The sequence below is a fragment of the Amborella trichopoda genome, chromosome 12, assembly GCF_054954075.1.
Source record: "Amborella trichopoda isolate Santa Cruz 75 chromosome 12, AtrichopodaSantaCruz75HAP2 v2.0, whole genome shotgun sequence".
NCBI lineage: Eukaryota > Viridiplantae > Streptophyta > Magnoliopsida > Amborellales > Amborellaceae > Amborella > Amborella trichopoda.
In genome coordinates this window covers 5556667-5570843 of record NC_142347.1, presented here as the reverse complement: position 1 = coordinate 5570843, position 14177 = coordinate 5556667, and the positions used below count along the sequence as shown (strand labels likewise).

General features: G+C 35.9%; 1 long non-coding RNA gene and 1 pseudogene across 1 annotated transcript; one reads left to right on the top strand and one right to left on the bottom strand.

Annotated features, from left to right (window-relative positions):
* The first annotated feature begins 261 nt into the window (after window positions 1–261).
* On the top strand, window positions 262–9768 carry LOC148779395 (uncharacterized). Its single transcript, XR_016045186.1, has 5 exons — window positions 262–314; window positions 563–699; window positions 1817–2453; window positions 2534–2709; window positions 9570–9768. It is a non-coding gene; the product is annotated as an uncharacterized LOC148779395 (long non-coding RNA).
* Window positions 5622–9423, bottom strand: LOC105420606 (uncharacterized; annotated as a pseudogene).
* Window positions 9769–14177: the final 4409 nt, after the last annotated feature.

The window sequence follows — 14177 nt, the reverse complement described above, 5'->3', positions numbered from 1 at the left end:
CACCCGTCTTCCAACTTTGCCTTAGTGGTTGGTTGGTAGGTCGAATTTAAGAAACCCGATATCGCATAAGCATATTGTTTCATGAATTTCATCCAGTTTCTGAGTCTTTCTTTTCATCTGGCCTTACAGTTAGAAATTATTTTAATGGATGTCTCTGAAGAGTAGCCATGAATCAATTATGCAACAGGTATTGTGCTTGAACTAATTTTTATTATTGATGTACAGATTGTAGAAATGTTGTTTGTGATCATCAATGACAATGTGGATGACAACATTGACGATATTATATGGTTTTAACCATCATATTCTTCCAGGTCAATTAAACTTGATCTAAGTTCACACTTGTCCTAGATTAAAAAAAGAGCAATTGTGCTTGTTCGGTTATATGAGGTAGCTCCTCACTTCCAATTTGGATGTGCATGTTACTAGAAAATATGTTACTTGGAAAATGTACTATGATTTATTGCATTATGGAGAAACCATTTGCATCATCACTGCTATTGAAATGAGCATCATGAAGAAGGAGTGGACTAATAATTTAGGTCATATTTTGTTCCCATAGGTCACAATCTCTCTCCATCTCGAATGGACGATGATGGCCCAATCGACTACGGATCTTCAAAGTTTACTGGATTATATATTATACTTCCCTAATTCTTTAATAGCTTCAATCATAAGCTAAAAGAACCAATATCTTCAGTAAGCTCTCCAATTTCCTTTTTGTTGATGAGTTTACTTTGTATTTTCTGTTGTGCCTTGTTGAGCATTCATTGTTGCCTTAAAGAATGAAACATATTTTCTTTTACAAAAATGCTACAATCTTATGAGGCATATATCTTATTGGTTGAATAGCCAAAAGTATGTAATTTGGGCGGAGAAAATATAACAATTGAAGTTAGGGATCTCACTTGCTCTTTGAAGTATAGGAAGAGCAAGTTCCAAACTCAGTGATCTGCAAAAAATAAATACGACATACTACAATCCAACTAAAAGAATACACTATAATCCAATGGATATGGCTCTAAAAACTACTTCAATCTCCATATAACATGACAAATAATCTAGGTCTATCAAAAGGACAGACAAATGATCAGGACTTGTCAAATAATGGTTATCTGTATAGAATGTAGAATCCATGAACTTGTTTCTCGATATATGTCCTTGGTTGGCTGTTTCTGTAGTATCTATGCAACTACTATCAAAATTAAGTGTGTTCCTATATATATTGAAAAGAAAATTCTTTCCAACGCCTATAGGTGAAAATAAACATTGATTTTGCCTACCCTCATCACCATCCAAAGTTCATCGCACGGTCACGATTGTCCTGTAGTATTTTATTTTTCATTTTTTTTTCTACAAATCAAAATGGCCTAGAATTTAGAGCGCGTGTACGTCTTAGTGAGGCGCTCCTAATAAAAATCTAAAAAAAATAATTCGTGAAAACAAAATTGACCAAAATACCCAAAAAACGTTTTGGGGGTATTTTGGTTATTTTCCATGTAAAATATTTTTTTGATATTTTTCGTAGCTTCGTCTAGTTTTTATGAATACAAAATCCAAATTTTAGGTCATTACGATTAGTAAAATAAAAATAAAAAATAAAATACTACCGGATAATCGTGATCGTGCGATGAACTTTGGACGGTGATGAGGATAGGAGAAATCATTGTTCATTTTTACCTATAGTCGTTTTGTAGTATATTTCATATTGAAATGATAATGATACTTAGTTATTCATTGGCTTTTTCTTTTTGGGTTTAAGCTTGCTTAATCTAGTACAATACTGACTTTAAGTCTTTTTGGTCTCCCATTTCAGATTATCTGGACTCAGATTGGGCATGCTCCCTTCGCCCATTTATATGTGGATTCTGCAAGGGCCTTCTTGGCAAAGGTCTCACTGATATATATGGATGTGGTCGAGGTGCATCGGCTAGATAGGGTGATGCGACAAATGGGCTGGTCGCAGCTCCATTTTATTTTTATACCTTCATGGGAGCCTTTGTTGTGTATTCGTTAGGGAGCAAAGAGGCATACGAGGAGGACATCAATAGATGGATTGCTGAGTGGGCCAATAAGGCTGACAGGAGGGTGGAGATTGATCACTCAAACCTTATCCATGTATAAGGATCATTACCAGGCTCTCTCGAGTGACATCTCTTGGTTGTCAGACCATGGCCAGGATGTGGTCCGATGACTAAGAGAGGCTCGAGCTGGTAAGGGAGTTGCCCCATTGACACATGAGGAGCTCACTAGGATGAGGGCCCGATTGGAAGAGTTTCCCAAATGGTGGAGGATAGCTTGAGGTGGAGAGGGACGAGGCCTGAGTTGACATAGACTGATTGAGGGTTGAGCTTAGCCGAGTACATCCTTTGTCCTCACGACCGACTGTAGTTGTTGCTTTAGGGGACTAAGAGTTGTGGCGTATGTCAGGGGAGGTCGATCGCAATGAGACGGTATACATATATTATTCTTCTACATTTTCTGTTCACTTCGCTCTTCTGATTTTCTTATTAAGTTTCTGTTGTTTTTGCAGAACTCACTTAGGGAGTAGGTGAGGTAGGATGTGGCTTCAACTGCATGGCTCTAGCACCTGGTGACCTCTCTAAGCTTGCTCTTCAGACGACATGGGGGTGACCCTTGAGAGGCAAAGACATTTCCTCACCTCAGGGCTACGACACTGCCGATCTCGTCAGTTTCTTCTTCTTTGAGGTCAGTGGTGCTTTAGTGAAAATTTGGCATATGTCAAAACTTCACTAGAGAAACCCATCTAAAGAAAGGCTAAAGACCCATCTTTTCATCCCCAGTTAAGTAAAAAACAACTACATGTGATAAGAGGCATTACTTAGAACAATAAAAATGCAGCTTCTAGTATTGACCATGGAAATTATCAGAAACTTTTTGTCACACTAACGATACCCAACCATAAACATTTTTTTAACATAAACCTATCGATAAATATACATGAGTCTCAATCATGTTAAAACACTCTTGCAGATAGGATAGATTCTCTCTTTAGTCAAATCTCGAAGATAAGCTACATACAATTAAAACAACACTTTTTGTTAGATACCTTCATAGACCCATGACCCCACAAGAAACGAGTCATAAGGCCTAAAACATTGTTAAATGCACTTCAGGAATGAAGGTCTGAACCTTTTGAAATGCTCTGGTGAAAACATAAGGTGTCCTTCTTATATTTTAGAAGTAAGATCCATCTCTAAATTTTGCATGGAGATGTAGTTTTGATGTTGTAATGACAATCTGAAAATCGGTATTCACCGTCGGTTATGTAATTTAAAATTTCAAAAATTGTACACATTAACAATTTGAAATCTTAAAAGACAAAATGTTTGCTTCTCCCTTGGGAAAATCACATGCTAGGGATACTTTTTAGATCTCAAATTTCTTGGATGTAATTTCTACAACACATATAATTATGTTAGAAAAAAAAATCTATATTTTAAAAGTACCAATTCTAGATCAAAATCAGTCAATCTAGACCAGGAATAGTTGGGGCTGGTTTGGTTCCTGCTATATATCGGGAAACAGCCGATCCCCCGCCCCCCTCTAAAAACCGGCATGTCCTCGGTCAAAAGTTCTCGGTTCTATTAGGAATTTTTGTTACTATTATTTTATTCAATAATTGCTCACCTAACAAGGGGTGGCAAGCACCCTCCTGCTCACTCTTAAATGAGACATGATATACGCATCCCGAGAGATGTGACCTCCAACCCACCAACCCAAAAATGTCATTCATGTTGTCCCAATGTGGGATAAATAAAATGTAACAAACCAACTCAAGAATCAAGGTGAAACAAAAATAACATTAATGGTGCACTAAACTAATGTTATGAATTTGTTCACTTTTATAAAAGGATTGTATGCAATGAGACCATTTACCTTTGACACATAGAGGTCACAACTAGTTATAACCATCCAATATAAAATTTGATAGCTTGGGTATGTCACAAAATTCAAGAAATTTATTAATTTTTATGATGAGTGTAGTAGTGTTAAGCTAATAATCTAATTAACGATATATTCATAGATTTATGAAAGGAAAAGCATACAATGAGACCATTTATCTTTGATACAAGGTGTCTTGACTATTGGATATGAATTTAGATGCTTGCATTTATTCCATTGACCAAGCTCAAACTTCAAAAAAATAAAAATAAATAGGAGCATCCCCAACCAAGGAAAGTAAAGGTGGTATGAGCAAATAGATGGAGAACGTACCTGTTTCTCTAGCTCAAATTCTTCTCTTCAAATATGGGGTACAACCCCCACCCCTTCGTTCTCTAAAGACCAAGTTCTCTGTCTCTAAGTGCCCAAGATCTCTCTCTCTTTCTCTCTCTAAGGATCCAAGCTCTCACATTGGGTTTAAACTCTTGCAGTCATATTGGGACAATAAGAATAAAGTTTAGAGTTCAATAAATTTGTTGCCAGGGAGACTCATCAAACCGACTTTTCAAAGGCATGAAATAATGTTTCAAAATTATCATACAAACGTTGATTAGGCCATTATGCAATTCTGGGATACTCTTGGTGGTTTTATTGGTTGCTTTTGGTTCTTCTAAGAAAAATGCCAAACGTACATATTAGGTGGTGGCGAGAAAAGAAAAGAAAAGATTTTTAAAATAAAGCACAAAGAAAGTTTAATGAACTACTCTTAAACAAGAAAATGTTAAGTTAAAATGAAGCAAAAGGAAATTTAGAAAAAATATATAGTGAATGAGGGAGTTCCATGAAAAACGATGGCAAAAATCAGTAAAAAATGCTTTAATCCTTAAACTTATGCAATTTCATTATAATAAAAATAAAAATAAAAATAAGTAATATCTATAAATAAAATAAATGTATTACCCTCCGTGGAGGGTAGGCATCATTACCGAACCATGTATATGTCTTATTGATTCTCCTTCTCTCTCTCCTTCGTCTTTGTTTCTTTTATTGCAAATTCTACAATTTTTTATACTGAAACAATTCATTTCAGCACTATTTGAAAGTGCGCCTTTTGATGGAATCCCTCAACTATTTATTCACAATTCTTAGATAAACAACTACTCTAATGGCCAAATAAGAAAAGGTTGCACAATAAGAGCATGACTATAAATGGTTGTCTTTGCAACCTGAATAACAAAATCAAAATGGCTAACCATACACTAAAGCCCCTGTTTTTTTTGTATTTCTCTAATTCATTCTTTCTCAAGTTCCTCCCAATACCTTTCAAGTTCCAAAAGATTACTCTTTCTCTAATGGAAATTATCTACCTATGAATTTAAGCATGGATAGATCTCAAACCCTCGATTGGTCATTTGTCCCTCAACACTACAAAGTTGGCCCACCCGTTGGTATTCTGAATTCTAGGATCTTCTTAAGAAGAGCTGCAAATGAATCCTTGTCCTTATTAGTTCTAAGTCTGGCCTGGAATTTGCCAACAAAATATTGTGTGGTGACTGGGGCCATCTGCAAGAGGACAACCCTAATTTCATCCTCAGTGACAAGTACATCAGTAGCTGGAGAACCTGCAAGTTTTGTTCCCGATTATGATGATGAAATGACATCACTTCTTTAGATGCAAGCTTGTCTTTAACGGTGGTAGCAGGCTTCTAATCATTTTATATTGTTAGTTTTTTAGGGAGTGCAGAAACAATAGGTTTTGCATCGTCATTGCCGGATTTCCTTTCCTCTTAGCCTTTGTCGACTTGAAGTGGAAGAGTGCTTTGAATCCTGACATCGCAGTTTTGGTGGGACTATTGTCGATATGGAGCTAGCATAGAAGACATCCCCATGTCATCATCCAAATCGTCATCGTTGTCGTCACCATCTGATTCATTTTGACCTCCAACTCATCCAAGCAGCTTCTTCAACTCTCTCCCAAATTTGCTTAGTCCACCCTCCTCATCTTCATTTCCCTCATCCTCATCATCATCATCCTGCTTAATTTCAGAAGGAGGAGCAAGAACTTCTCGTTCCTCATGATCATTACCAACAACTTCATCATCATCCATGAAAATTTCCTTGTGCTCCCAATCATCAATGTCATCATCATCAAAATCATGATCACCTCCGCATGGAGCTTCTTCTTCTTCATCATCAAACGTTTTATTGTTCAAACCCAATCTATTTTTTCTTACTTCTTCATCATCATCATCTTCCCCTTCCCTATCAGACATTACAACATCATCATCATCTTCATCACCACCACCCTTTCTTCGGCGACCACCAGATCCATCAATCTTCTCCACATCCCTAAATGCACTAGCTCCATTATTTGTTGCTTTCATAACTATCAGCATTCTTCCTCCTGTTCTTCATCTTCTGCTCAGCGTCCTCCAATGTCAGTTACTTATATTGCTCTACTTTGTTAAAGTTATACCATGAACCAGCAGGTTAGCAAGCAATATATTGCACTCTGTGCACCCTCAAGTTGACCTTGATATTGATGTTGACCTGTTTCATCCTCCAGAAGCCATGATTTGTTCTTGAACTTCTCCCGCAAACTCTTTGTCACTTGGCACCCTTGAAGCCCTTCTTTTTGGAGAGTCTATATGTTATCACCATTTTTCTTCCTTGAAAAGCCAAGCAAACCCATGACAAAGCAGCACATATAATATGTTTTATCGGTATTGACATTTGCCCTAACATTGTATTCACGAATCAATTACCACACTCATAGCATTTGGAGCGAGTCTAAGCCATTGTCTTTCCACAAGATTGGCAGAGTACCAAGTGCATGCAATTGCTTCCATAGAGATCATAATTCGACCCACAACCAACACATGATGGCTTCAAACCCGGATCACCAAACTTGGTCTAATCTTAAGATACCTATTGACACCTAACTTTATCAAGAGATGTATACCCATATAACCTTATCAAGAGATATATACCCATATAATTCATATATATATATATATATATATATATATATATATATATATATAACACTCCCCCTCGAACTCAAGATGCTTTTTTTCACAAAGCAGCTAAAGTTTGAATAATAAGTTGCATAATTAAGTCTTCACGTGCATGGCAAGACTAATTGAAGCAATGGTCTCTTGCTTGAACAATAAGCACAGAATGACACTTGGAATAGTCAACAGAACTCGATGTGGATCCGAGACAGATTCAGCAACTGGCAATCCAGAACACAGGCTAGAACAAATACAAAGGCTGTTTTGTAGAGAGTCACGACTCGACAGAGAGTCGAAACACGACTTGGCAGAGAGTCAAAACATGATTCGGAGGCCTTTGGCAGTGTCTCTTTGGTCTATGAGTTTCTCTCACTAAACTGAGAGTGTTGTTTGATTCAACGATGGACGAAGTTGAGAGCTGAAGTTTTTGGACGAAGAGGAGAGTTGAAGTTTTTGTGCTTTAGAATCGAAGGGAAAGATAGAAAAAGCTTGGTTGTCTCGTAAGTTTTGAGTATGACTTTGTTGGGGTAAACAAAGAGGCTTGACTCTGAGAGGACATGGGAGTCGAAGAATTCATTAGAGAGAGAGTCGACAATTGAATAGTCAACAATTGTGCATCGTGCAGAGTCAATGATCTCTTTGATTTGTGCATGAGATAGGGTGTGAAGGCCAAGACCTTTGGGGTCAACAAATATCGAGGGCTCCGAGAATATGATCTCAAGCAACTTCTCAAATCCCTCAAAGCCAATGGGGGAATCAAATGCCTTATGCAAAGCACATTCAAAGGGCAAGGGAACATAATGCACATTGAACGGAAGCAAATGTTTTGTATATAGATGGTGCAAGCTCTCTTGTGCTGCTTTGGGAAGGAGGGGATTAGATTGCTAGTGTAGCATTGGGCCAAACAAGGGTGAGACCAGGCAATGTAATTCAATGCAAAACGATGACGAGAGTAAGCAATACAAGTCGATGTAAAACAACGATGACGAGAGAAGGTGGCCTTTTGGAAACATAGTCTCATAAAATATCCCGACTTCAGATCTGAGGTCGACGAGCCTAGATCTTAGGTTGAAGAGTCTAGAGCTCTGATACCATATTAGAAACTCAAAACACTGTAGAGAACTCCTTTATTAATTGATTAAGAATATACAAGACCCTGTATAAATATATGGCCAGTAACAATTAAAGATAGATACTAACGGTTGTGGATAATTACTAACTAATCTTGAGATACCTAACTTTATCAAGAGTTGTATACTCATATAACCTTATCAAGATATATATATATATATATATATATATATATATATATATATATATATATATATATATATATATATATAACTAATTAATGAATAGGTGAGAAACCTAAGAACATAAGAGAGAGAAAGATGATCAAAGGAGAGAGAACATTGAGAGGGGGAGAAAAGAGAATAAATGAGAGGAGAGAGAGTTTGTGGAGAGAATAGACAATAAAATCTCCATAGATATAGTTTACATGCATATCTAATTAATAGTTCATAATTATTATGTATATAGATGATAATTCAAAGCAAAATTGATTTTTCTCGTTTTATCTCTTCCTAAAATATAGATAACCAATAAATGTTGCATTGAGAGATAAGAGGAGTTCACAAAAGAGAACCATTGAGAGCGGGGGAAGAGAGAAAGAGAGATAATAAATATTCTCAGAGACATTTAAGGATAGACCTATCTATCTATTTTTCTCTCTCTAATATATCTCTCTAATTAGGATACATAATCTCTCTCGTAGATGTCTCTCAAGTCTCCTACAACCTCTAATAAATTAATGGTCATTTTTTAATTATGCGACATGTGTCGACCCCTTAACTTTGACTTAATATTGTAAGATAAGAAAACGGATAAGATAAGATACTAGATAAGTATGCATAAGGTTAGGAATCCACACTAAATAAGAAATTTCCATAGATCTCATGTCTCCTACAACCTCTAATAAATTAAGGGTCATTTTTTATTTATGTAACATGTGTCCACCCCTTAACTCTGACTTAATATTGTAAGATAAAAAAATGGATAAGAAAAGATACTAGATAAGTATACATAAGGTTAGGAATCCACACTAAATAATAAATTTCCATAGATATTACATATATAAGATAGTGTTATGCACGTGATTAAATATAGAAAATCGTAGGTTATTTATTCCAATTAGATATTTTCGTGATATAATTGAATATATTTCTATATAATTGAATATATTTCTACTTATATTAGTAAATACATTATTTACTTATCAACAAATTAATTTGAAAAAATTAAATAGAAAATAAAAAAAATTTAAAAATAAAAAAATTTAAAAATAGAGATAATAGAAGAAATTTTTGCTCAATAACGTGTCACATAAACATAAAACTATGGCTATAAGAGAATATGTAACTCAAATATGACTATGCAACCATTATTATTATATTTATTATATGAATACCTTAATGTTTAGCTTTGGTGTTTTTTTTAATGTCATTGGTATAAAAATATACAACATATTATTTTTCCGTAGTTCTATTATTGATATTTCGTGTATATGACAATGACAATGTATTATCTAAATTGCAGTTTCTATGTTAGTGGTACCGATATAGGTATTGATATCTTGAACTGGTTTTGTAGATTGGTTTCCTCTACCTACATTATGTTGCAGATTTAAAGACCTTATGAGGTTAGTACCCATACAATTGATATTATTAATATGCCTTTTTCGATTCAGTATGTATGAGGGGTGGATCAATTATCTATTATTTCTTCTAAAAAAAATTATTTAGTCAAGGACTTGGAGAAGTTGGATTCGAAGCTTTAGTTTTCTTTTTCCCATTTAGTTTACTGTTGTAGTTTATGTTTCTCTCTTTGATGCATGACTAGCACATTCTAAAAGAAAACCATCACAAATCCAAATTGCAATGTAGGTATTTGTAGATCATGAAATCTAAAAGAAAACCATCACAAATCCAAATTGCAATGTAGGTATTTGTAGATCATGAAAACAACGTGAAGATCTCTACAAGTTAGCAACCAACTTAAAAGAAAAAAAGAAAAAAAAAGAAAAAAATCCCAATTTTTGGGATGCGATCTCTACACGCCAGCAACCAATTTCAAAGAAAAAAAAAGGAACTTTTCTATATGTGCTTAAAAAAATGGCATCCCATGATTGCTGCAAAGCCATCGAATTTTTTGAGGGAATGATCTAGATGTTAAAAAACTCTACATCCATTTTTTTTAAAAAAATAATCATCTAAATATAATTAGATGGGTCACAAAATTTCAAACCAAAAAAAAAAATCCAAATAAGTCTTTTGCCAGAGGGAGTGAATATATAGTATGCTCTCAAGGGACCATACTATCCGCTCTCTTTAAAACTTTCCGATAGCAGATCTGAACCTTAATGCTTTATGATAAGTATAGCTTTGATGCTAGACTAGCACATTCTAAAAGAAAACCATTACAAATCCAAATTACAAGGTAGGTATTTGTAGAGGGAAAGGTTTCTATACTTCCCCTACAATCTTGCCGTCCAATTTTGATCAAGAGAGCCACTTGCCGTTTGATCTTAGGTTCGACATCTCAAAGTATTTTATTTTTATTTTTTTTATACAAATTGTATAAATATGAAATTTCATACGTACCATCTTCTCATTGGGGTGCACCCAATGGTTTAAAAAGCTGATCGGTGACTCGGATCGGGCACCTCAAAAACCTATCCAGATCGGCGAATCGGCGATCCGGATCGGGAATCGGCTGAATCGGTAGGATTAAAGCTTCAAAAAAATCCGAAAAAATTATTAAAATTCACTATAAATGTTGTTTTTTAGAAATCCAATAAAAAATGAGGGTACTACATTATTAACTTTCATTTTTTTTATCAATTTGTGAATATTGAGATGCTTTTTCCTTGTATAAACTTATTTTAACTATTAAATTTGCATTACATAAAAGAAAAATCATAGAATTATCATGGATAAAATATATAATTACATATGGACTATTATAAAGAGTAGACTAATCAATGAAAGAATGGCCATTAAAATCTCGTTTTGGCGAAAAACCCTAATCCGCTAAAAAAGCCCAAACTATTACAGCCTAACTAACTATAATCCAAAATTATTACAGCCCAACTATAATTATTAGTTTACATTTTATAATTATTTTATTAGACAAATAATAACAAATTAAAAATATTTTATAATATTATCTAATTTAAAATATATTATTGACAACTGTAAGGAAAATAGTACATTACATGATTATAATGTAAAAATTCATAAATAAAATAAAATATTTGGTTATCAATGTAAAAATTAATAAAATGCATACAAATTTTGGAAATAACACTTCAATTTTTCAAAAAATTATTTTTTTAGGTTTCTATAATAAATTTAGTAAAAGAGATTGTTAGTAGAAAGATGGAAATTTCAAATAAAATAAACTTTTTATTTTTATTTTTTTTATACCTTTCATATTATTTACAAAAATAATTATACCACTATATACAACAAAAATTAACTGTTATATAAAAAATTTTATTTTTTATTTTTTATTTTTTTATGTCTTTTATATTATTTACAAAAATATTTATATTTATACCAACCACTATATACACAACAAAAATATTTATATTTATACCAACCACGATATACACAACAAAAATGCAACACATACCCAAGGGGATTCGAATGCAACACATGCCCAAGGGGATTCGACCTTGGGACATCTCAAATGCAACACATGCCTAAGGGGATTCGACTTTGGGACATCAAGTAAAAAAACCAAAGTCATATCCATCAAGGTATCTAACTACATGTGATTATAAATTGCTGATTAATAGACTATATTTACATTTCGTTTTCATTTAATGATGTTTGAGAATTATCCCACATCGAAAGATAGGTATTCAACTTTGGTATAAAAATACCTATGTAATATGAATTATAATGTGTGCAGAAATATTAGGGCAACCTCACACGTGCGCTTGGACACACGTGTGTACGTGTGAGTGTGCGTGGGGCATATTCGCACCTGCGCTTGGACACACGTGTGCAAGCGTGCATGTGCGCGGGTGCGTGGGGCACGCTCGCACGTGCACTTGGATACACGTGTGCACTTGTGCGTGTGCCTGGGGGCACGCTTGCACGTGTGCGCATATGAGTGTGCGTGGGGCACGCTCGCACGTGTATCATGCGTTACGTGTGTGAACCAGGTTGAATCGGATAGAACCGGATGGGAATCGACGGTTCTACTCTAGAACCGGGCGATTCCCGGGTTTGTGCTGGAACTGGCACGGGCTGTGCCGGTTCCCAAGTCGATCCGGGCGAGTCCTGTTCAACTCGCCGTGTTTTAAAACATTGGGTGCACTTGGACACACATGTGCACGCGTGAGTGTGCGTGGGGCACGCTCGCACTTGCACTTGGACACAGGTGTGCACGCTTGCGTGTGCGTGGGGCACGCTCGCACGTGCACTTGGACACACGAGTGCACGCATGCGTGTGCGTGGGGCATGCTCGCACGTGCACTTGGATACACGTGTGCACGCGTGCATGTGCGTGGGGGCACGCTCACACGTACACTCGGACACACGTGTGCGCGTGTGAGTGTGTGTGGGGCAGGCTCGCACGTGCATGTCATGCGTTACGTGTGTGAACCAGGCTGAACCGGATAGAACCGGATGGGAACCGGCAGTTCTACTCTAGAACTCGGGCGGTTCCTAGGTTTGTGCTGGAACCGGCACTGGCTGTGCCGGTTCCCGAGTCGAACCAGGCGAGTCCAGTTCAACTCGCCGTGTTGTAAAACACTGGGTGCACTTGGACACACATGTGCAAGCGTGAGTGTGCGTGGGGCACCCTCGCACGTGCGCTTGGACACAGGTGTGCACGCTTGCGTGTGCGTGGGGCACGCTCGCACGTGCACTTGGACACACGAGTGCACGCATGCGTGTGCGTGGGGCACGCTAGCACGTGCACTTGGATACACGTGTGCACGTGTGCATGGGCGTGGGGGCACGCTCGCACGTGCGTTCGGACACACGTGTGCGCGTGTGAGTGTGTGTGGGGCACGCTCACACGTGCATGTCATGCGTTACGTGTGTGAACCAGGCTGAATCGGATAGAACCGGATGGGAACCGGCAGTTCTACTCTAGAACTCGGGCGGTTCTCGGGTTTGTGCTGGAACCGGCACGGGCTGTGTCGGTTCCCGAGTCGAATCAGGAGAGTCCGGTTCTACTCGTTGTGTTTTAAAACACTGGGTGCACCTATAAAAATAAATTTTCGATAAAATATAATGACCAAAATTCCCCTTGAATCTTTCAAGGGTATTTTGATCATTTTATTTTATTGAAAATATTTTTTTAATATTTTTCACTAGTGCGAATTTAATAGAAGGCTGAACGTCTAAAATTTGGTGTCAAAATAGTTTATAAAAAAAATAAAAAATAAAATAGTGTAGAGACGTGACATTGTGATTGAGGCAATATTAGCCCTCCATTCAAAATGGATGGTTGGATAAGGGAAAGTATATAAGTTTTATATTGTAGGGGAAACATAGAAAGCTTGCCCATTTGTAGATCGTGAAAACAATGTGAAGAGCCTATTATTGTGGCATCAGTGCTATTTCATGATTATTGTATATTATTAAATAATATCTATAAACAAAATAAATATATTATATTATATAGTATTAAAGAATATATTTACTTAATATGATATATAAATATATTAACATCTTACATAGTAAATATTATATGATATTATATTATAATAAATATAACATTATATGTTATATAGAATAAATATATATATATTTAATATATAAATGCATTATATTATATTATGTTATATGTATTATATATTTATATTTATATTGTTAATATATATGTTATCAAACACAATACTCAAAACTTTCTTAACATTTCAGCCGGTTATCAAACATAGTACCCGAACTTGGTTAAACCTTTCAACTTTCCAAAAGATCAAAACATTCCACTTTTCAAAAGATTTAAAAAGATTCAAACTTTTCAAAAAATAAATAAATGCGTCCTAAAAGAGATGGAATAGAAAGAGAGCACCTAATGGTACATTGTACTTCCAAAAAATTAGATGCCATTTCTGCAAGGAAGTAAAGCATCACTTCAAAACCCCATGAGAAAATGTAGTTTTGGCATGCGAACCCCCACAATTGCTCAAAACTATATCTATGCCACTGATTGTAAAATTTGACGCGCCAAACATGG